Source organism: Nipponia nippon, unplaced genomic scaffold, assembly GCF_047370975.1.
Source record: "Nipponia nippon isolate SJK-2023a ecotype South Korea unplaced genomic scaffold, ASM4737097v1 scaffold_31, whole genome shotgun sequence".
Classification (NCBI taxonomy): Eukaryota; Metazoa; Chordata; class Aves; order Pelecaniformes; family Threskiornithidae; genus Nipponia; species Nipponia nippon.
The window spans coordinates 1,179,070-1,200,869 of NW_028262349.1; the positions used below are offsets into that span (position 1 = coordinate 1,179,070).

The following is a 21,800-nucleotide window of genomic DNA, read 5'->3' on the forward strand; positions in this document are numbered from 1 at the left end:
CGTGCGTCACGCTGGGACCTGGTGGCTGCGTGGGACATCGTCCCTCGTGTGCCCGGTGCAGCTCCATCTGCGGCCAAAGCAGCTTATAGCGCCGCGGGCGAGGGCATATGGGAGCAAACTGGATTAGGGGAAAAACCAGGCTTCTTCCCACTAACAGGATTAGTGGGTTTTCAGCCCAGCCTCGGCACAGCCACCGGTGAGGGCCGGCGTGCGTCCGGCAGCGGGGCCACGTCCCCCCCTGGGGCAGGGGGAGCCGGCAGGGACAGCCCGGACCCGGCGTTTCTCCATCTCGGTTCATGCTGGGATTGCAGCTGCAACTGGTGCATACTGGTGCGGCCCAGCCGCACGCCGGCGCAGCACTGGGATGTGCTGGGGAGCGACGGCTGCAGCATCCTCTGCCCTCCTGCCCTGGGGACGTGGCTCTGTCCCCCCACGGTGACTCCCATGGGGGACCCCGGGCCCCCGCACCCCGCCAGCGCCGCAGCCAGGAGCCAGGCACCACCGGGACCCGGCCGGCCGCGCTCGCCCTGTGCCGGCGGCAGCTGGGGGAATCAAAGCCTTGATTCACGGCCGTGCCGGGCCGGCGAGCGTGATTTCCTGCTCCCCCGGCGCTGCCAGCGTGACTCCCGCCCGCTGCTGATTCATCCCCCTGGATTTTCCCCTCGCTGCGCAGGGAGAGCGGCTGCACCGGGGCCCGGGGTGGGGGGGACCGGGGCCCCCGGCACGCGGGGCTGGGCAGAGCCCGTCCGTAAGCTAGAGCAGCCGCGGGGCTGCTGCACCCGGGGCCGGAGCAGCGGGGGGACAGCGGGGCGGGGGGCTCTGCCCGGGGGCTGGGGGGTCTGGGGTGCCCGCAGTCCCGCCGCAGGGTCGCGGGGGGGTTTCCAGGCCGGCCGGAGGCTCTGCCCGCCCCGCGCTGGGAAGGGAGGGGAGGTTCAGAGCGGGGTGACTCAGAGCGAGGGGCACCGGGAGGGAGGCGGCAGCGGCCGCCGGCGGCCCTTCCTCTCCCCGCTGGCCCGGGCCAGTGGCCACACAGCCCCAGGGGCCCCGGGCAGGCGGGGGCAGGAGGGGACCCGGGGGCGAGGCCACGCGCGGGTTCCCCGGGCCCCGGCCAGGAGATGAGCTCCGGTGCCAGGCTCTGCCCCGGCGGCACCGTGACCCCCGGCGGCACCGTGACCCCCGGCGGCCCGGGCCGTGCCAGGCCGTGCCGTGCCCCCCACCGCAGGCCGGCTGCAGCCCACCCGGCCGGGGGGGTCCCCGGGAGGGGACAGGCCGGGGGGTCCCGGGGGTCCCGGGGGGATCGGGGGGATCCGGGCTCGGGGCTGCGGCGGGTCCCGGTGCCTCGCGCCCCGGGCGCCACGTGCTGCCGCAGCGCCCCCTCCCCGCCGCGACCCGCTCATTAATATTAACGAGTTATTTATATGCGGCCGCCCCTTTCCCCCGCCCCGCGCGCTGATTGGCCCCGACCCCCGCCGCTCCGCGGCCGACCCCGCCCCTTCACCGCCCTCCCTCCGCGCCGTCGTCGCAGCCGAACCTGGCGGCCGCACCCGGCCCCGCCTCCCCGCCGGGCCGCCCCCCGAGGCGCCAGCTCCCATTGGCGGGCGGCGCTGCCAGTCGGGGACGGCGGGGCGGGGCCAGCCCTGCCCGCGCCCGGCCGGGGCTGGGCAGCAGGGTGCGTTGCGCGGCGGCGCTGGTGTCTGAGGCGGCGGCTGAGCTCCTCCGCCCCTCGGTGCCCCGGCCCCGCCGAGACCGGTGAGGAGCCGCCCGCGCCGCGGGGACCGAGGCGGGGGGGCGGCCGCCGGGGAGCGGGCGGGGACGGCCGGCGCAGGCCGCGGCCTGGCTGAGCCCCCGGCCCGGGGCCCCTCAGGGCCCGCTGCGGCCCGGGCGGCGGGGCCCGGGGCGGGGGGGGCGCCTGGGGCAGCGCGGGGGGGGGTCCTGAGGGGGCCGCGGGCGGGGGAGACGGGCGGGGGGGCCGGGGGGGTGAGGGCCCTGAGGGGCCGGCGCTGCTGGGGAGGGAGTTGGGGGCGAGGGGGGCCCCGGGGCTGGGGTCGAGGGGGCCGGGGGGTGCTGGGGCCCGGGGGGTTCGGGGCTGGCGGCGAGGGGCGCCTGGGCAGGCGGAGGGGGGCTGGCCCCGGGGGTGGCGGGGTTGGGGGGCCCCGGGGGTGGTGGGGAGCCCGAGGGGCGAGGAGGGGGCTGGGGGAAGGGGACCCCCCGGGCAGGTGAGAGGGGGGCCGGGGGCCGGGCTGGGTGCGGGTTAAGGGGGGCCCTGGGGGTGGGCGGCTGGGAGGGGAGCTGGGGGGATCTCGGGGGCCGGAGGTGCGATTTGCGCACGGGGATCAGCGCGAGGAGGCGATGCGGGGTGCGGCCGCCGGGGGGGCTGCGCGCTGCCCCGGGGTCGCGGGGGGTGTCGGTGGTGGGGGGCAGCGGGGCGAGGGGCGCCTGGGGCCTTTGGTGGCTGAGATGGGAGGGGGCCATCGTAACGGGTGAGAGACGCGGTTCAGCACCAGCCGCCTTTGGAAGTTGGGTGACTGAGCAGGGAAGGGGTCTAGACCCTCTTTTGGGGTAGAGAAGGAGGTTGGGAAGCTCGTCGGAAGGTCTGATACCACGTAGTCTGCTTGTTTTTTCTGCGCGTGAGTTAACGGTGGGTCGGTACGGAGAGGTTGTGGAGGGAAGGGGAAAATAGCTGGAGGAGTTGATGGCTGGCAAAGGGTGGTAATGGTGCCTGCCTGGTCTGGGCAGCACTTTGGAGGCATTAGTGGATCGTAGTGCATGGGTTATATAAAGGAGGGGTAGCTGCAGTATCTGGGTTTTCTGTGGTGCTGAGGTAGAGCGGAGTAGAGGAGATAAGTGGGTGCCGCAGACAAAGACAGAAATCTGTCTCCTTCTCCTCATTTCTGAACAGAAGTGTGTGGAGTGAAAAGCTGGATGCTGGCGGGTGTCCTTTCAGAGGTTAAGGAAGGGAAGCGTGTGTGTGTAGGTAAGCAGGGACTGGAAGGTGTGACGGCGCCCGGGTCGGGGGCTGGAGCTGGGTACCTGATCTCCTCTGCAGCTCGTTTTCTTCAGCTGTGCTGGAGCAGGTGAATGGGATTTACCTCCGTACTGGGCCATCGCCGTCAGGTGTGGCCTTAAATAACAGCCAAATGGACTGCGATAGCGCTGCATTCTGCTCTACGATACGTTCTGTTGTGGCTTGTAAACGAGGCAAGAAGTTATTGTGGCTTTTAAGGTGTTGAATTATCTTTAATGGGTTTTGGTTTTTGGGGGGGGAAGTGACAACCTTCAGGTTTGTTTATAGCTGTGGGATTCTTGTAAAACTGACCCGGACAAGTACAACTGCGGTGATTACTACTAGGAGAAAAGCTGACTTGTGGTAGACCACAGAAGTCAGTAACTTGATATTTAGTCTGAGTCTGTAAGTAAACTTGAGGCCTTTTAGGTAATTGCTTGGTTGTCTGAACATACTGCTTTTCAGAGAATACTTGCTTCTCGGGCACGTAGTACTGAAGTCAGACCTTCATCCTTTGGGGGTTTTGTGTGTCTTTAGCTTTCGGCTGCGTGGGACATCCCGTCGTGTGCAGGCAGACGAGCTGATCGCTGCCGGTTTGGGTCCCACATCAGCTGCCCGATCGTAAAGCGAACGCACAGGAGCTCTCTGACTACGTAGCACCATTTATCACATCGTGGTTGTAGCCAGTATGGGAGAAAATCTCCAAAAAGCTGGATCAATATGTTTAAATAGAGCTTATTGTCTGAGCGGTTTTCTTCTGCCATCTGTAGCTGTGAAACACATGGAAATAGCTCTTTTGTGTGGCCGGAGTATTGTTGTGGATTTTAATGATTTACACAGGAGGCACATTTCAATGTACCTACCAGTTTTTCTTCTGTATCCATCTTATGCCTGGATATAGTATTTAACTGGTATTACTTAAGGTAATTAATGCTTTTTGACATGGAGAGTTATCTTTGGAAGGCGTTATCCCTCTTTGAAGGTAGGGGAATGGAGGCACACCAGGAGACTGACTTCTCTTGGTTCAAACAGGCAAGAAGAAGAATTCAGTGGCCGGGAGAGGAGCGTGTGACTCGAGAGGCGTAGGTTTGTCCTCTGCTCATCACACTTCCCCTGTGGCCGGCCCAACTTCTGCCTTCCTGCCTTATTTCCTTATCTGCGAAATGGAGATAACTGCTCTGCCCTACCTCGTGCGCTGGGAGGTTGTCATGCCCTGAAGTTCGTTAGTGTAACGAGGCGAGTCCCCGGCTCCCGGACCTGCGGTCCCGCTGCTTGTCCCTGGACTCGGCTCCAGAGGAACTGGACACTCTGCCCTTTGGTAAACACCGGTCTTTATTGCTAGTAACTGCCGTTCTTGCACGCGAGGAAGAGGAGAAAGGCAGTAGAAGTCGTCGCTGTCAGTGACGGGGAATCGTGGCTCTCCCTGCCAGAAGTCGTCCCGTTAGCGCAGCGGTTAGTCTGCAGAGCCGTTCTAATTCTAATTGCCCTTAGAATGCTCTGTTTTGTGTAGGGCTTGAAATAGCCGCTTGTCCACTCGCCAGCGGCTGGGGGAAGTTTTCTTTGGCGTCTTTGTGAGGCGGTGGTGAATGGCAGAACTTGGGCTGTCACTTGAGAAAGCACCTTCTTGCCCTTTCGGCTGTGAAGATTAGCTCGGGTTGGAAAGGTCGGGTAGTTCGGTCGTCTTGGGTTTGTAGACCCCAACGCAGGTCTGAACTTGTACGAGTTTCCGAACGCTGTGGGTAGCGGCGAAGCTGGCGAGGGGGACGGCGATCCGGCGGTGCTGTAGGAAGGCTGTGGGTGGATGACCCAAAACCGACGGCTGCGTAAAAAGCAGGATACAGGTTTGTAATTGTTTGGGGATTCTTGCATGGGGAGGGTAGAGCAAGAGGAAAAATAAAATTATAAAATACTGTATCAGTGTAACAGCGGGTATGGTTTGAAGTAAGGTGCCCACTGTGGCTACGGCGCTGGCTTGCTCGGGTGGCCGGGAGATGCAGCGCCGGTTTCCCCATCGTTACGAGAAGTCAAAGGAATTGAGATGCGAAGGCCTAATAATTGAACTTTGCGGTGGAAAGCTCTCTATAATTGCTCAAATATCACTCAAATTATTTAATCAGTTTAGCCACAGACCAGAAATCTTTCCGTGGGAGCCTGTGCGTGTAGAGTGAGTTTCAGAATTTCCCAGTTGTAGCATCTCCGACTTCTTTGGGCAGCGTGTGTGTCGGTTAGCTCCTCTCACCTGTTGCCAGATAATGTGATATATTGTCTTTCTTACGGATTTCTGAGCTTGTTGTGCAGAATGTCAGAAGAAATTAAATTGGGAAGGGGACAAAACTAAAAGAAAATGTAAATCCGGTTCCCTCCCGCTGCGTGGTCTGACCATTGTTGCAGTGAGGACAAGCCAGCAAAGCTGGAGAGCTGGTTTTTTTTTTTTTTTTTTAAAATTAATTTGTCTTAGATTTACCTGCTTAGTTTGTGTTTAAAAGTAAATTGCTGGAGCTTACAGAGAACTGGAAGAGCCAGACCTTGCTTTTGGGTAGCAGCTGGAAGCATCTGGCTTTGGTGGCCTTGTGCATGTGTCGGCGATGGGCAGTTTGCTTCAGACAGCGCTGCTGCGTCCCTCGGCGCTGGCTGCGGCGTACGGATTTTACTGCTGTCACGTATGAGAGTCCCCTGTTATCATCTGCTCGCTCCTGCTTCGTTCTGCTGAAAGGCCCCTTATTAAAACAGCAGAACAAATCGGCCATTGTGCAACACAACCATGTTTTCATTTTAAATACTATTTGTGAAAGTGAAAGTTGCTCACAACAGTCGCAAGTTTCTCGTATGTAAATTTTCCCTCCAGTGAACCCATCAGTTCGATAAAACACTTTAAAACGTGCTTCGTGTTGCGCGGCTGTGCTGACCGCTTTCGTCCTGCTGCTGCTGCTCCTCCAAAACACCTGAAAGGCCACCAACTAATTTAAAAACCGACTAAAAGTGGTCGTGACAACAAATTTGTTTGAAAAGGCTGAAAACAGCGATCCGCAGTTCATTCTTGATGCTGGTGGTGTTCAGCACAAGCGGCTGTTGTGCGAGAGGATCAATTCTTCAGCTGAAGTATGGTTAATCTTTGTTTTAAGGGGCGTAGGAGCTGGATTTTTCCTGGGAATGACTTATGAATTCAGCTGATATTTCAAACTCGAACATGCCTGAAATCTCCAGTAGTTTTTAGGTTTGGATTAGGTTTTTGTTAAATGGGTGGGTAGGGATTGGCTGTGATGTTTGAAAAAAAAAAAAAAAAAAAAAAAAAAGAGGAAATTCAGGCACGCTGTTAATGCTGAGACACAAAACAGGAAATTTAGTTAAGGATTATGCTTTTTCGTAATTTATTGTGTGTTTTTCCCCCTTCTAACAGACAAGAAAAAGTTTTAAAGTACTCCAGCCTGTGTTGGTTCTGTGTAACTGAAAATGTTTCCGAATTTGCAGTTAAAGATCTATTTTTCAATGGACTTTTAAGAAGCTGTAGAAGCTGAGAAACCTCAGTAACTCCTGCTTTTAGTTTCACTCTACAGAAAGAGGGGGAAGAAAAGCTAGAAAACGGACAACGTAAGAGTAATTTTAAAAATATCTCGCTCCTAACGTGAGCGTACGAGTAGCAAAATCGGATCTGGCTTGAAGCCAGCGTTCGGACCGCGGCGGCGGGGATGGTGGAAGGCTCTTCCTCCTCCCGCCGCCTCCCCGGGCCCGCTCAGGTGGAGATGACAGCCTCCTCTCGCCGCTCCGGGGAGCAGCCAGCAAGTGAGATTGACGTTCTGCTAATGTTCTCCAAAAGCCTTTTTTTTTTTTTTTTTTTAAGCTTATCCCCTTCAGAAAAAATAAATCTATTTTTAAATATATAGAATAGTTTGGGGTTGTTTTTTGAGCCCTGCAGGCTTTTTGTCCATTTCTGCCTCATCTGCTCTTAGAAAAATGCGGGAGGTCTAAATGTTTCTGGTGCGTTTTAACCCTTTGCAGCTTGTCCTCAGATTTTTCTGCTGCAGTTCTGAAACTACAGAAGAGTTTCTCTGTAGACACGCTGCAGAAACTGCTTTTAGGAGGTTATTCCTGCTGTAGCCATGGTTATTCTCATTTCCTCCAGTCTAAGGGTAACTTCTTTTTTTTTGCTGGCGAAGGATCAGTGTTTATGCTCGATAAATCATGACGTATCACAGCTTCTCTTTTCAGTTACTCGCTATGAATTATGGTACAATTCCCAAACACAAATGTTGTGAATTTAATGTTACAATGCAGCTTTTCTACTGGAAGGAAAAAAAGGCCTGAGAGGCTCTCTTTCTTCTTTTAGTCAAAGATCCTTAGTTAAGGCCAAGAAATATGACCTTTTTGCTTCTAACTTTGGAATTATGTCCCTAAGTGTAACCTTAGCAGTGGATCCTCTTCTGGCCGGCGTGGGATTGAAGCGCGTGCGGTCAGTGGGGCTGGGTGTCTGAGCAGATAGCTCCAGGTAACGCGTTTCCAATGATGCAAAGGAACTGGCATCGTTTTCAAGGAGCATCATGCTCGTCGTGTCTTGGGTAAAATGTTGGGAAACCATTTTTTCCTGTAACCCGCGAGTGCCTGCGGTGGCATCCGACAGAAAGCTTGTGTTACGCTAGCGTCGGGCAGGTTTAATTGCAGCTAATCCCGATTAAACGTTGTCGTCATTCCCATCGTTGAATCGTGTGTGGAGTTACGCTGTTGATCTTGACCTATTGGCTTCCATCCTTGTAGGATGCTGACTGGTAACTCCTGACACAAAAGTGGTGCCGATCATCTGGAAGGATATAAAACGAGTTTTTGCAAAGTACGTGTTAAAGCTAGTAAATGGAAGTGGAACGCGCCTCCTGGAACCAGCACGTGTTCTGCTTAAGTACCGGAACTGTAGCTTAGAAATGGGGAAATAAATATTCAGTAAGTCATATTCTTAATACGAGATTTTTGAAGGTATCGGTTTTGAAAAGCAAGGAAGGATGAGAAGAATGTACTGAAATAAAGAAATATTAGCTAGCACTCGAGAGCAGGTTGGTGTCCTGTAAGATTAAGAATGGAATGAAGTTTGGAGATGAAACCGTGCAAGACTGGAAATTCAAGTGTCGGTGGTCTTTAAAGCTGTATTTTTTCATGTGGTCAGGGAATCCCTAAGCTTAATTTTGTTGGTGTGTTTGCTGGGTCGCCGGCTGTTTGTTGGTAAAGAAGGAACATGGGAAATGTCCAAAGGAAAAGGACCCTGCACCTTGTGCTCTAGTCGCTGTCTTGAGTCAGGTAAAGCTAACTGCAGGTAGGGCGGAATTGGATGCTGGTCAGTACAATGAAGGTAAGGAAAAGGGGTTTTGTTATGGACAGGACCTGGAGATTGTTTTTGGGTGAATGTGGCTGTAAGAGAAGCTCTCAAGGAGGAATGTGGAAGTACTTGGAAATAAACTGACCTCTCATCATGTCTTTCTCTTCCCATTTATAACCCTGTGCTGCTTTGCCTGCAGATGTTTTCCAGAACCGTTTGTCTTCCAGAGTACGGGTGTCTGTCCATCAGGAGACCTGTCAGTGCTGTCGGTTTGGGCCAGGGGTGTTTCCTTTGAGGTGGGACCGTGCAGCATGCCCGTCCTTTGGGAAACAAACTGATGATTCAGACGTCCTCAGTAGACACCCAGGCACAGTCAGCAGTGCGAACACGGGTATCTTCTCTCTCAAGTTCCTCCTGCAGCCTGTTTTACTTGAGTTTGGCTCCTAGCACTCCAGTATCCATTGGAAAGAGCTGCTTCAGGCTGTACTGTGCGTTCCCTGCGCGTTTGAATGAATTCATGTTTCCTGGTGCCGTGATGGTGGTTGTGTCGGGAAGCGAGCTATAGAAAGCGTGTCCCCGGGAGGAGCTGCAGGAGCGACGGGTGGGTTTCTGTAAATGCCATTTTGGTGAGTCCATGGACTGTTCTGTGCGTGTTAAAGCGTGAATCCCACCCTGTGCTCTGAAGGGGCTTGCTGCAAATATCTTTCTGGGAAAGGCAACGAAATCTCATGTTTTCTGCTGCAGAGGTGCAACGCCAAATTCATTTGTCAGCGCTCAAATGCATGGCGTTATGCTCCCTTGTAGAAACTTGTCGAGCTTAGAGCATCTGTTAATGCGTATGATAAATAGCAGATATGCTTTGTAAAGACATCAACAGAAATATATGCAGCATTTTTAACACAGGACACTGGGGTGAAAAAAAGGATTTCACATTTGTTAGTATAGATCTAACAGGAGCTGTTGCAAGTGACAGCAGCGGCTCTGTGCTCGCAGCATACCAATGCAGATGGAACTGGTTGGTTGCCAGATATTAGTCATGGGGCACACCTACTTTGGAAGAGTAGCCTGTGGGTTTAGAGAAGTAATTATTTCCTAACAGCCCTGTGGGGCACAAGCAATTCAGCTGATGGAGGACAAGGAAGGGCTTGCTCCAGAATGTTAGTTAAAAAATTGTGTGCATATGAGCTGCAGCTGGTGACGACTTGACTAGAATTTAATTTGGCCAGGCATTGTTCGTGGCAGGCATCGTGGAAGACACGAGCTTCTGGAGGCTGAAACAATTGCCGACCTGAGAGAGCTTTTGTGGCTAATTGCAATGGAAGCGGGATCACGAGAGCGGCGGTGGGCAGCCTTTCAACTGGCACGGGGAAGAAGCTGAACTGCTCCGATTTCAGACCTTCTGGTCGATCGTCCAGCTTCGCCCTTCATCTTGCAGAGCTGGCTGCTTGTAGCAATTAAAGGCGCTCTGTGCTAGGGACCCTAGGGTGAGCGACCGAGAGCAGCTCTAGCTGAACTACAACGCTTGCGCGGGTCAATGTGAAGCTTACAGAAGTCAGTGCTTCTGACTGATCGCAAAATTCTTCTGTCTCTGATTGCTAATTAGATGGTTAACATTCTTTGCCTTATTATCCCACCCTCAGCTTTTCTTTCTGGGGATCTAGGCTGACACTTCTCCAGGCTCCTAAGGAGCAGTTAACTCTTGCATTTCTTAAGTAGTCTAAAAACAACCTGCTCTTTTGGTGCATGCTTGTGAAAAGTATTTGTGGTGCATATGTGTGAAAAACAAAATTATATGCTCTAGATTTAACATTTTTTTTAGGAATACATATGATATTGACTCAATCTTAATGTTACGTCACATTTTTCTATTTCTTTCTGGTTTATGGATATTTCTGGGGACAATTCTAGCATAGACTGGCTGTAGCTGTGACTTCTGAAGGACTCCGTTGCCAGAAGGCAAGGCTCTTGTCAGGGTAGAGGGAGCAGATGCTTTCCTACTTGCTGGTGAGGAACATCTTTGTGATAGCCCAGGTGAGACTATTTTGCCCATTCCAGCAGGGCAGCGAGGGGGCTTCAGGGCAGTGACTTTAATTTCCTTTTAACAGTCTCAGCGACTCCATGGGTTATGTGTAAGAAAAGCCCATTAATGCAAGTAGACCCTGGCTTTGCTGGAGAGGGTTCTTCACCCTCTTGCAAAACTTCTTAAAAATCCATGATTTTTTTTTAAGTGTGAAAAATGCTGTTCTTGGGTTATCTGGAAATAGTTCTCACCTTTGGAATAATATCGTTCGGCAGTGCTGGAGAAGCATAGCGCTCAAAATAGCAGCAGCTGCCATAGGCCGGGATGGAGCAGAGTCGAGTGAGTTGTGTTGTCAGTCATGGGAACATAAATCCAATTCCACCTGCAGATGAACATTCCCGAAATAGAAGAGGGTTGTCAACTAACAGAGGAGATGTATTGTGTGCATCTCTTTGGTGCACTGTTACTGCGCTCCCTTCGTACTGCATTAAGAAAAAAAAAAAATTAAAAGTTGCTGTGGTTTAGCTGTAGCTCGAGAGAGGAACCACTTCCTACTCTCTTCAGTAAATAACAGCTGGGAGAGGTTGGTTGCCTAATAACTGTGTACGCTGTTGTTTTGTAGGTGAAATACAATCCGTCTGCAGGCAAGCCACCCCGACGCGAAAGCGTGCTGCTCCCTCGGTTGGGGAGGGAAGTTCTGCCAGCCTGGGGAGGACGCGAAGGGCTGCAGGAAGGGCGCCTGGGGAAGGCTGGTGGAGGGGCAGGAAATCTCGTTGGAGGCTTAACAAAGCCGACTGGTCGTGGGGTAGGAAATTCGGTAGCGGCCCGAGCCGAGGGAGGGGCCGCAGGCTGGCAGGAGGGTTGCCGCTGCTGGAGGGGATGAAGTTCAGCGCCTTTCTGAATTTTTAACCGTGAGGATCCTGGTGAGCGCTCCTGAGGCATTTCAGGTTCAAAGTCCGCCCGTGCGCAGGCCTTTTTCCTGTAGTTTGAGAAGCCAAAGAGTCTCTGGTGCAGCTGTTTTTCTTTTAAGAGCTTCCTGAATCTGCTAGCTCTCTGCATTTAACCGTTTTTCCTTGATTTAATCATGTCATCCCTGAAGCTGTTGTCCCCTGCATAAATAAAGCCTTCCTCCTTCATGTTTTCCATGTGCGGAGTGCTGTGATATGCTGTAATTATGGGTTCACGTTCCTGCGGGGACTGATTGTATCGCGCCAGCCCGAGCGCTAGTGGCCGTGGCTCAGGTTTTGGGCTGCCAGGCAGAGCAATGCGGCTGATTTCTGTTGAGAAGGTGTCCAAATGCTACTTGAATTTTTTTAAGTGCATACAAGGTAAAAATTAATCAAATGCAATATATTTTTTTTTTAAATCACTGCAAAAGGGCTCTCTGTTGGCTCCGTGTTTCTCTCCGTCTTTCTCTTGTTGGCCGCTTGCTTGCTGCGAATGGTATTGCACTGTGAATTCCTATTCCTTCAAACTCAAGAGACGAGGGACCTGCTGGCTTAACCTGTAGCCTTGTGCTGATTAAAAATAAAATGTAACGGCTGGGTGGGAAGAAGGCTGGTCTTGGGCATTTTCCACTTAATCCTATAACAGTATTTGAGAGGCTTTTGTCCACAGCTTCCGTATTTGTTCTGCTTAATGTTGGCTGATACTGGAGCTTGCTTGCAGGTGGCATCTGACCAGGAGTATTTCTTCTTCCAAGTGCTGGTAGCACCAGGCAATCATAAGTTGTAGAATTCTTAAAACTTTTGGGTTTTTTACATTTTAAAATACTAGGCACTTCACCCTGGGGCCTGCATAGTTACGTAGACCAAACTTAAGTGAGATTGTCCAAGTCAAAAACCATTTTCGCTAGCAGTGTTTAATTTTGTCTAACAAAAATAGAGGAGGATGAAAGTTGACAGTGCTCTTGCTCTTGGTTCTTACACCTTCCTTCCAGGATAACGGCGTTATCCTTGTTAGCATCCTGATTTAAAGGGTTGCTGTGGAACTAGTTGTTGGAGTAGAAAGCTAAGGAGCGGTGAACCTGTTACATGATCCAATACTTGTCCCCAGTGCCTGCGTGCATTCCGTTAGACCGTAGGAAACGAGCATGAGAAAGAGCTCGGGGAGCAGCGAGCTTGCTGGCAGACTTGTCGCCGAGTGCTCTTTTCAAGGTTTTGCGAGCTGTATAAATGTGCTCGGAAAGAATGGATTCGTAAGCGAGAGATCATAAATTCGTGACCTCTTTCACCAAGAGCTGGCAAGTACCCCTCCAGGAATGAGAGTTTGCTTGGTTCTTTGCATGACCAGATTTACAGAAGATTCAGCTCTAATCCCTTTCTATAAATATTATTAGTTTGCTTTCCTGGCTTATGCGACACTGAAACAGATCTCATTAGGAGTGGGCTTTCTGTAGCATTTGAAGGCTTTTTCCGTTTTCTCCCGGTAGTGGTTGCTGCTCCGATCTTACGAGGATTGTCCATGCAATTCAGACTTCGTTAGCTGGTCTGAGCGAGGACAACCATGCTGCTGTACGTAGGTGCTAAGAGGAGAGTCGAAATTGCGTTGCCACAAGCCAGCTTGGCTCTCAGGATGCTGCGGACTCCCGCTGTCGTCTTCTGTATGAAGTGACCCATACTTGGTGTTTCAGCGGTGGAAGGAGCTTTGCCCTGCGCTCCCGCCAGGGCTGGTCCGTTGTGGGGGGCGCGGGTTCAGATGATCTGCGTTAATCCCGGTGGCTGGGCACCAGCTTGCTTTGCAACATGCTCAGCAGGCTCCGAGGCACCCGAGGTACCGGCACGGTTCTGGCGTTGCACCCTGGCTGTGGGTGACGGGGGTCCCTGGGGGGTGCGCGGGCCGGGCAGCAGCGATGCTCTGTCTCTGGGACAACAGATTTCAAGAACTTCCCAAGTCTCTGACCCCAGATTTTTAGGAGTGCCAACATGACTGTAACGAGGCAGTTGAGATATTTTTTTCAACGCCAGATTAGTAGGGAAGCAAGCTGTTGCTTCTTAAGAAGCTTTCGATAAAAGATACAAAAAAGGGTTATTTAATAAAGTATCATTCGGATGCCCTTTTCTAAATATGTTTTTAAAAAAGGCCTATTTCTGTGATGCTCTCAAGCACAGCAAAGCTTTATTATGTGAGTACTTTTGCTATAAATACAGGGGCTGGAGATTAAGAACAAGCAGTAAACGGCTCTGTTAAACCAGCGAACACACGTTTTGTGGTGCCATCTCATAGTCCTAAGTAATTTTTCTTAATATTTCAGAGCGTGAAGCTGCGTGTTGAAAGCATTGCCATTTTGTTATCCGCTGCTGCGGCTCGCCTGGGCAGGGATGGTGCCGTGCTGTGCCGCCTGGGCTTTTGTCCTCGCGTTCGTGGAAAGACGGCGGGTCCGGCGCGGCCGGCGGAAGATGCCCGGTTCTGCGGAGGCATCTTCTGGCGGAGCGCAGCACGTTTGCAGCGGGGTACGGGGCCTGGGGTTATCGCCTGAGGGACAGAGCGATGTTTTAGCTTCAGGAAGCAGAGACCGATGGTTGCTGACGTGCTGCTGCCTTTTTCGTGGAGTCTTTTAGACTTTTTTACACTTTAACTTGTTTAGAACCTGCCTTTGAACACCAGGTCTGTTTTAACAGGTTTGGGTTGTTTTTTTTTTGCCGGGGGGTGAAGTGAAAAAGCTACTCAAAAGGCAGGGTTTAGTGAGGATGATGCAGATGGCGCTTCTGATGCAGGCTTTCTCCACGCTCATCCATGGAGTCTACGTACCTCTGGCAGCGAAGAAAAAGAACAATTTATGTCAATTTAAAACGATCTGGCTTAGTTCTGGTTTGTTTCACGTGTTATCTCATCAGGCTCCAGCTGCAGCACCCTCCCCTGTCTCCCTTACAGCTGCAGCCTCGGAGGCTTTCTCGGGAGGGGGCTCAAGGCGGACGCCCCCCGGACGGAGGCGCGTGGAAGGAGGGGCTGGGAACCTCCTGCCCGTCCGGCAGCTGCGGGCTTTGCTCTCAGCAGTTGTCTCTGGATTTTAGCCCAGAGAGTAGGGTTGATACGAAAGGGAACAAACGCCTCTCTGTTCCAGTACGCGGGCTGGTAGATATTGCTGCCTCGTGGGCTGGACTGGAGTGAGTCTAGCGGGTGTCTTAATGCAGCAGATTTCTTGGAAGGGTAAGAGGACTTGACGTTTTGCATCTCGTCTTAGCGGTGCCCCTCTTTGTCTGACAGCCAGGTCAGAGCTGCAGCAGCTGATGATGCTCAGAAGCTGCAGGTAGGAGGCCGGTGCTGATGCAGGGCTGGCCCGTGCTGCGACTGTGCCTACAGCCTGCCCGTCCTGGTCCAGGCGTGTAGCACGGGACGTCTGGCATCTCTTCCACGGGGCAGATGTGCCGCACAGGCAGCAGATGGTTAATGCAGCTCTGTTTCTATCTCGGGCTCTTGCGTGACTCCCCAGTGTGCTGCTTTATCACAGAACAGGGTCCTGCAGGTGCACGTGGGGTTGGTTTGCCCTCCCAGCCTTACCAGGCAAGTAATGGGGTTGGCACACGTTAAGTTTGCACCTTTCAGACTACGTAACTCTGCAGTCCTCGTGGCGAGCAAGCCCACAACGCCGCTGCTGCTTCTCATTTTTAATGGCAGCAGCAGCTTAAAATGCCCCGATGTGTGTGAGCCCGTCTGATCTTGTTGCCTTCAGCGCGCTGGAGCGAATGCTCTTGCTGTTTGGACGAGAGAGGTTCGAAGAATAAATAGATGACTATTTCTAATTCTAATTTATATTGTTTCCTGTGAAGCTGTCCCCTCTGCAGGGGAAACACGGCAGAGCCATAACAGGAACAAGCAAACATCCCGCGCTTCCTGGTGACTGTAATGACTCTGCTGACTTGAAATGCATCATTGCTTTAGTCTATCACTAGCTGACTTTTATCTAGGGTGTTTTTTACTGTTAATGATTAGACATTAAACAGTTCCCTCTAGAAACAAGCTCTGCAGCTACTTGCCCTCGCAGAGCCTGCAGCATCTGTTGCAGTGCTGTTGCCATGAAAACAGGCCGGGCCCCAGCAGCAGCCCTGTTATTGCCCTGTGGCCCCTTGCAGCACCAGCTGTAGTTACCCAATTGTTTTTATCGCACCTTAAAGGAAACCCAAGCTTGCAAAAGCTTTACCTAAAATAACAGCGTTCATGTTCTCCGTTGCCTTTGTGCTTTCTTCCATTAAATATTCTAGCATGAGCTGGATGCTGCTCTTGTAATAGGTAGAGAGGGTTTCATCGCGGGTCAGGCCTCGGAGGGGTCTCGGTAGCCGCCTGTTGGCAGGGGTTGGCTGGCTGTTGGAAATGCTGAGGTGACTGCCTGTCATCACGAATTAAATGCTAAACTCGTATCTGGAGCTTCGGACACAATGCAATGTAAACATCAATGCGAGGAGGATATTTACCCTTAAGTCAATGACAAATCTTGCCCGATGTCGGTGGAGCCAGGGTTTTATCAGAGGCGTTTTCAAAGGTATAAATTAAACATTGTGAAGGTTGCTGAAGAAAGGTTTATTAGGAAATCGCAGCTCTGTAATTGGGCCCTGGGCACATGCCCCCTCCAAGCTCTGTTTTTTGTGTTTAAAAAGAAACACACCAAACCAAAAAAAACCCTGTTGTGGTCTAAAACTCGTTGGGCTGTGTGTGCGTGAGGGTAGCAGTGCGGCTGTAGCTGCGATGAGGCCACGGAGCAAAGGGTTTGGGATCTTTGCACAGCCGCTTTCGTGTCCTGCCGTCGTCGCTCGTGCCCTGCGGGGCGGTGTTCGTGGAGCCGGCGCTCCTCAGGTCCTGCGTGGTAAACCCGTGCCAAAGATTTCCTCGGTTTCCTTCTGGCTCTTGTGCGATGGGTCCAAATTCCGCATTTTCTTTTTCAGATTTCGTTATCTGCTGCTTGACAAAGGAATGCAATGCAGCAGTTTTCCTAACCTAAATAGTGATTCTGAATGACTGTATTTCCAGCTCCCCTTTAACTTGTACTTAATTTAAGTGTGTGGGCTTTTTAATTTGATCGTTGTGGGGAGGAACAGAAAATGAAATGCTGCAGATATGCCTTCCTCTTCCCTTTCTTTAGTTAAATCTCTCTTTGTCATTCTTTTTCTTTTTGACTTCCATGAGTTGCTCAAGCTATTTTTCTCGAGTTTCTTTTGTTGTAGCTTCTATATCGCAGTCTTACATCTTTAGAAATACATAATGCATGTATGTGACTGCTTCCTTGCCTTCACCGCATCGTTGTTGTCAGCATATGACAAATAACATGTGATTGATGGCTGACTAAGCATTCTGAATATTTCTTCATTCTTTGTGTGCCTAATGATATATTTTTTTCCTCGCGCGCAGGGAGGCACGAGCGGATGGCATCTCTCGTGCCGACGGAGCCATCTTCAGACTCGGATATGAAATTGCACCGAGTGCGGACAGGTGCTCTGCCTCCCTGGCGGGAGTCAGCCTTAAAGCTGGCCGCCCATCATAGCTGCGACGCTGCTAATCGTTGAATCCGTGTGACGTGTCCCTCGTACTTACTGGGTGACTTTAAATAGTTCTGTAATAGCCAAGTCTAGCCTGGTTTCAAGCAGGGAGAAAATAGTGCCCGTGTCTGTCAGCATAAAAAGGGTCTTTGCAGCCATATGGCTACTATGTCTGCCTTCATTAAACGAGAAAAAAAAAAAAGTGTGAGGTGCGTCAGCTGGTTGGATCAAAGCCTGATGTTCAGAGTAGCAGGCATTCCCTGCAGGAACATTTTAATTGCTGAAAACTCTCTCTGTTTCCTTTTTCAGGAGAGCTGTCCTTTTTTCAAGCCGGAGAGCGCATCTGCCTTTGTGCTGAAGAAGGTGGCGTGAACGCTCTCTGAGCAGGTATGTTTATGCAGCAGTACACCACAAAGCCGTCCAAACCCTCTCTCCTGCCTCACGGTTAAATTTTCCACATCTTTGTATCCTTGACTCCCCAAACCAGGGATATCTTGGGATATCAGGGATACAACGAGGTGAGTAGTGTGAATGCGACAGCAGCAGGCTCACAGTCCCCTTAGCGACAGTTTGACCAAGGTAGGGTGTTAAGTGTCTAAAATCGCCCCAGGGTCACACAGAAAGGTAAGACGTAGCTGTTCCCTCTAAGTTGGAATGGTTTTTCTGAATTACGTTCCTTTTCTGTGGTGACCGTTACCATATCACAGTATCACCGCTCTTTAGATGTTATAATATTCTCTGGGGGAGACACAGTTGTGCCATGCATTATCTGCCATACAATTCCAGGTGAAAAGGTTAAAGTTTTGATAGGACGATATAAAGGTACCTTCAAAGTTATTCATTAAAACTGACCTACCTTAAGAGCAGCTCTTCCAAAAGGCATTCACGCTTCCATCCTCAAAGCAATGTATCGGGCAGGGGAGCGTTAGCAGAGTTGCTTGTTGCCTCTGACTTGCCTCTGGGGCAGAAATTGTTTTCTTAAGAGATGCCAAGAGCGTGTTGGTCTTCAGCGTCCTTCCCTGGGGCTGGCTTTGGAGCCTCCAAGAGAGGGCAGTGTGTCCCTGGCAGCTGGACCACGCAGCATCAGCTGCCCGGCGCGCGCCTTCTGCTCGTCATCTGAGAAACCGCGTTGGTCTCCAGAACGCTGGGAGAGCCCGAGTCCTTGAAACTATTTGAAATGAGTAATTGACTGGCAGACTCATTAGCAAATGTATTAGGAGCTGTGTATCGTCGTGTGACTATTGGTCCTTTCCCCAGACCGTGGCAGGGATACGGCAGCGCGTCCTCTTGCCTCACTTTCCTAAAAAATGTCCCCCGTCTGTCCCACTTGCGTCATTTTGCCCTACTTTTTGCACTTGGTATCTCCTCCAAGAGGGGAACGATGTTCGTGGGGTCAGCATAGAGCTTTGCTGTGAGTCAGAGTCAACTGGAGACTTAATTCAAAACAGAAGGAATTGGGGAGAAGAACAAAAAAAGGAAAACTAACGGAGGTTGTTATATTGTAATATTTTGCCTTAGGGCTCCAAACAGGAAACACTTATGCCAGTCTCCATCTCAAAAGCAAATCTTTGTTCGCTAAAGAGGCAGATTTTTACTGAAGTACGGAAGCATGCATCTCTCCCCAGCCCAGCGTGCTTTTTTTTCCTTTTTAAGCTATTTCTGCAGCAGGGCCCGTGAAGGAGTTGTCGCTGCTGGGTTTGGCCTCTGTTTTCAGGACCCATTTGTGAACCCTTTCGTTTCGTTCAGCTCTGTGTGGTGAGCAACCAGCGGTTCTCTGCTGCCCGGCAGGGCTCTCGCAGCACCTAGCTGGTGTTTAGGAAGCGGTTTGTAATCCTGTCAATTTTTGCCCAGTTCCTAAAGTTACACGAAGCCACCTTTACTGGTGACGTACGTCTTGCAGAAACGATGCTGCCCTGGCCTAGTAATCACTGATACATCGAGAGCGCCCTGTTTCCCAGGGTTCGTTAAGTTTAGGTTTTTTACTAATTGACTGTATAAAATTGCTTGATAGCCCCTAGAAGATAGGGCACTTGTATAACATGGAAGCACACTGAAATAACCTCAAAAGTTGCTTTGAGATAAAAACGTATCCCAGGAGAAACATTCACGTTTAAGACAAAACTATTAACCTTGCTTCTAAATCCCTCCTCAAGGCATTTGTCGTCTTTCCCTTCTCGCTGTCTGTAATGGCAGAAGGAGGTGAACTTTACCCATCCGGTAGGAAAGGGGGGAAGATCCCCTCCCTGGGGTGTGCTTTATTGCTAGCTCGGAAGCAATGCTGGTTTGTCATTATTTTTTTTTTTTGTTGGGGGTTTTTAGTTATTTGAAGTCAACAGCCTGTTGATGTTTAGGATTTGTTTTACTGCAACGGTTCCTGAATTGGTGGTGCAGCCTATGAAAATAGCTATACTTTATGCCGCTCAGCTGCTTGTCATAATATTTAAAAGCAAATGCCTGCGCACTTTTATAATGGCACTTTAAGAATTACAAACCTCAGCATCCCATCTGTGTTTCACTCTGGTATTTACAGTGTAATGAATTCTCCCTGGCTGCTTCAGCTGGATACTCTTTCACCTCCTCTTCCTGTTGCAAGCAGTTGTTAAGTTGGTGTACGTTTTAAAATTCCTCCAATTTTTAGGAGGTTGTCAGCGACATAAAAGAACTTCTTGTATTGCTTATTTGCCTGGCAGAGGCACTGAGCCAATCTGGTTATGTTAAACCTAAGCATCCTTGGGGTAAAGAGGTGTATTGTCACTGGTTTGATGGGTTTATAACAGCTGGAAGCATTTGCTAAAACTGGAAGAATTTTTTTTTTAGGAATAAGCTTTCTCTATAAGCAAACATTTTTTGCTGCAGACATAGAGATTTTTTTGTTGCTATTCTTAATTTGTCCTCTAAAAGGAGGAAAAGGTGATTTTTTTTTTGGATGAAAGTAAGTTGGAAAGTCCAGAAACATATCTAGTGTATCTCCTAGCAAAAGCAGGCTGTTGCTATAGCGCATTTTTGTTCCATTAGTGCTTGTACATTTTTAAATTTAATTTTCCAAACAGCTTCAGGAAATTGGCATCCCATAAGTAAAACTTTTAAAAATAGCTCTGTTACTGCTGAAATAAGTCCTGTTATTTCCATGGACTGCTGTCCTGAGTGTATTACTGGCTCTCTAAAACCTTGGAAGTGTTTAACGAGATACTGCTAAGCAGAGTTGTAACCCCGAATATTTACTGAGGCATTAGTTTGTCCCGTTTCTTTAAAGAATGAACTCTTGCAAATGGAATGCTGCTGTCTGCAGGGTTTATTTTAAACTTTTTCCTCTTTTGCTTAGAGGAAAAACAAAGCCTGAGTAGGAATGCGTGATGGTGTAGTAACTGTCCTGAATACCCCGGGCTGCTCAGCAGACGCTCGGCTTGCTGCGCAATGGCCGGGTGGGTAAACACGGTGCCCGTGTACCGCGCTGCGCTGCTCCGTGCTAGCCAGCCTTGTTCACCTCTGCTCCTTCTCCGTAGATCGATGAGTGTTGAAGGCATTTCACACTTAAACTTCAGTTAGGAGTTACTCTCTTTACAGGGCTGGGTGGCCTAGAGTTGCACCTTCCCCCGTGTGAAACCGCTCGTGCACAGACGCCTTTGTGCATGACGCTGGGGTGCCGGGCTGCTCTCTGTCCTCCAGCAGCACAGCTGGTAGCAATGCTTCCCCCGGCTCTGCTCGGGGACCCTGAAGGAGCTGAGCTTCGCCGGGAGCAGCTGCGGGTCAGCTTTGCCTTTGGAGGGACTTCAGCTACACGTGTAGTACCATGGGTCCCGTCAAATGGTTTCGGGGGCTCTCGAGCTTGAGGCACAGATCCCTTGAGGTGTGAAGCACTGCGGGACATAGGGAAGGCCCCTTTTGCTCGCCTCTCCTCCAAGCCTTTCCTTTTTAGGACTTAAAAAATGTTCCAGAGCAAGTTGCCAGAACAGACTTCCTAGCAACTTCACAATTAGCGATTTGCTTCCAAAAGCAAATGTGCGCTGGCTGTGGCAGCTGTTACTTAGCAAAACTCCTGGGCCGTGTGCTGGAAAATGGCAGGAGTTCTGTGGACGGGGAAAAAAGAATCTGCTCATCCCTTGGAGGAATTAATGGGGAAAAGTTAGGCTTTAAAGCTCTCTCTTTACCATGGATATTTTGCATTGGTTGTCCAGATGCAATTGTTTGATAATGATTTACTATTTATAGGTATATATTTTTAGAGACATGACACAGTCTACCTCTGGACCACGAGCTTTTGCCTATTAGTGCTAAGTAGCACAATTAAGGCCGGCGTTGGTTATCCCATTAAGCTGATTTAATTTCGAGTGTGAGCTGAGCAACTTCACCTTCAGTAACGCGTTTCTCTCCCTTTAACTTCGCTACCACGTCAGCACCGGGGGAACCTGAAGGTCTGGCGTGGGTCTGCGCCCTGCTTGCCCGGAGTGAGAAGACGCGCAATGCTGCACAGCAGGTCGTTACCTCGGAATTGCAGCACTGCTCTGAATCACGGTCCCGTGCTGATGCATCTGGGTGTCGGTTCGTTATCTGTCGGTCAGCAGTACCTGCCAGGAATGCTTTCATTTAGCCCCGTGGTACGGCATGTAACAGTTCCCGAGTTCCTCGCTTAGGGATCCATCAGGCGTCTTAAAAGGAGCCTTTTGCTCTTTGACAGCTTCATTTTCTGTGAGCTGTTCTGCGTTACCTAATGGCGCTGAACGAGGTCGTGTCGTCCACTGGGCCGGGGAGGCCGGAGCTCCGGACCAGCCCCGCCGCCGAGCTGCCTGCTGCATCGCGCTGCTCGTGTCGGAGCAGGGCTCCCTTCTGGAAGGGGAATATCGAGGCTGTTCTGCACAAAAGGCATGCTGACTGGCTCTGGTTTTTTTAAAATGCATGGGCTCTTTAGTGCTCGAAATCTTTGAAGTCCGATAGCAAAATGAGCAGACTGCAGGCTGGAGTTAGCCTTTAGAGCCTGTGCAAATGCAGTTTTTCCTAGTTCTCACTTTA

General features: G+C 51.1%; 1 protein-coding gene across 5 annotated transcripts in view; it reads left to right on the top strand.

Annotated features, from left to right (window-relative positions):
* Window positions 1-1,621: 1,621 nt before the first annotated feature.
* The window catches only part of GNG7 (G protein subunit gamma 7), a 79,828-nt gene continuing 59,649 nt past the window's right edge, over window positions 1,622-21,800 (top strand). For 4 of the 5 annotated variants that reach the window (XR_015707308.1, XM_087769216.1, XM_087769215.1 and 1 more), the window contains exons 1-2: window positions 1,622-1,749; window positions 17,103-17,180. The gene's annotated coding sequence lies outside the window, so the exon portion shown is untranslated. Of the gene's footprint in view, window positions 1,750-2,757; window positions 2,975-17,102; window positions 17,181-21,800 lie in introns of those variants that run through there. The other variant, XM_087769217.1, reaches the window with a different exon arrangement.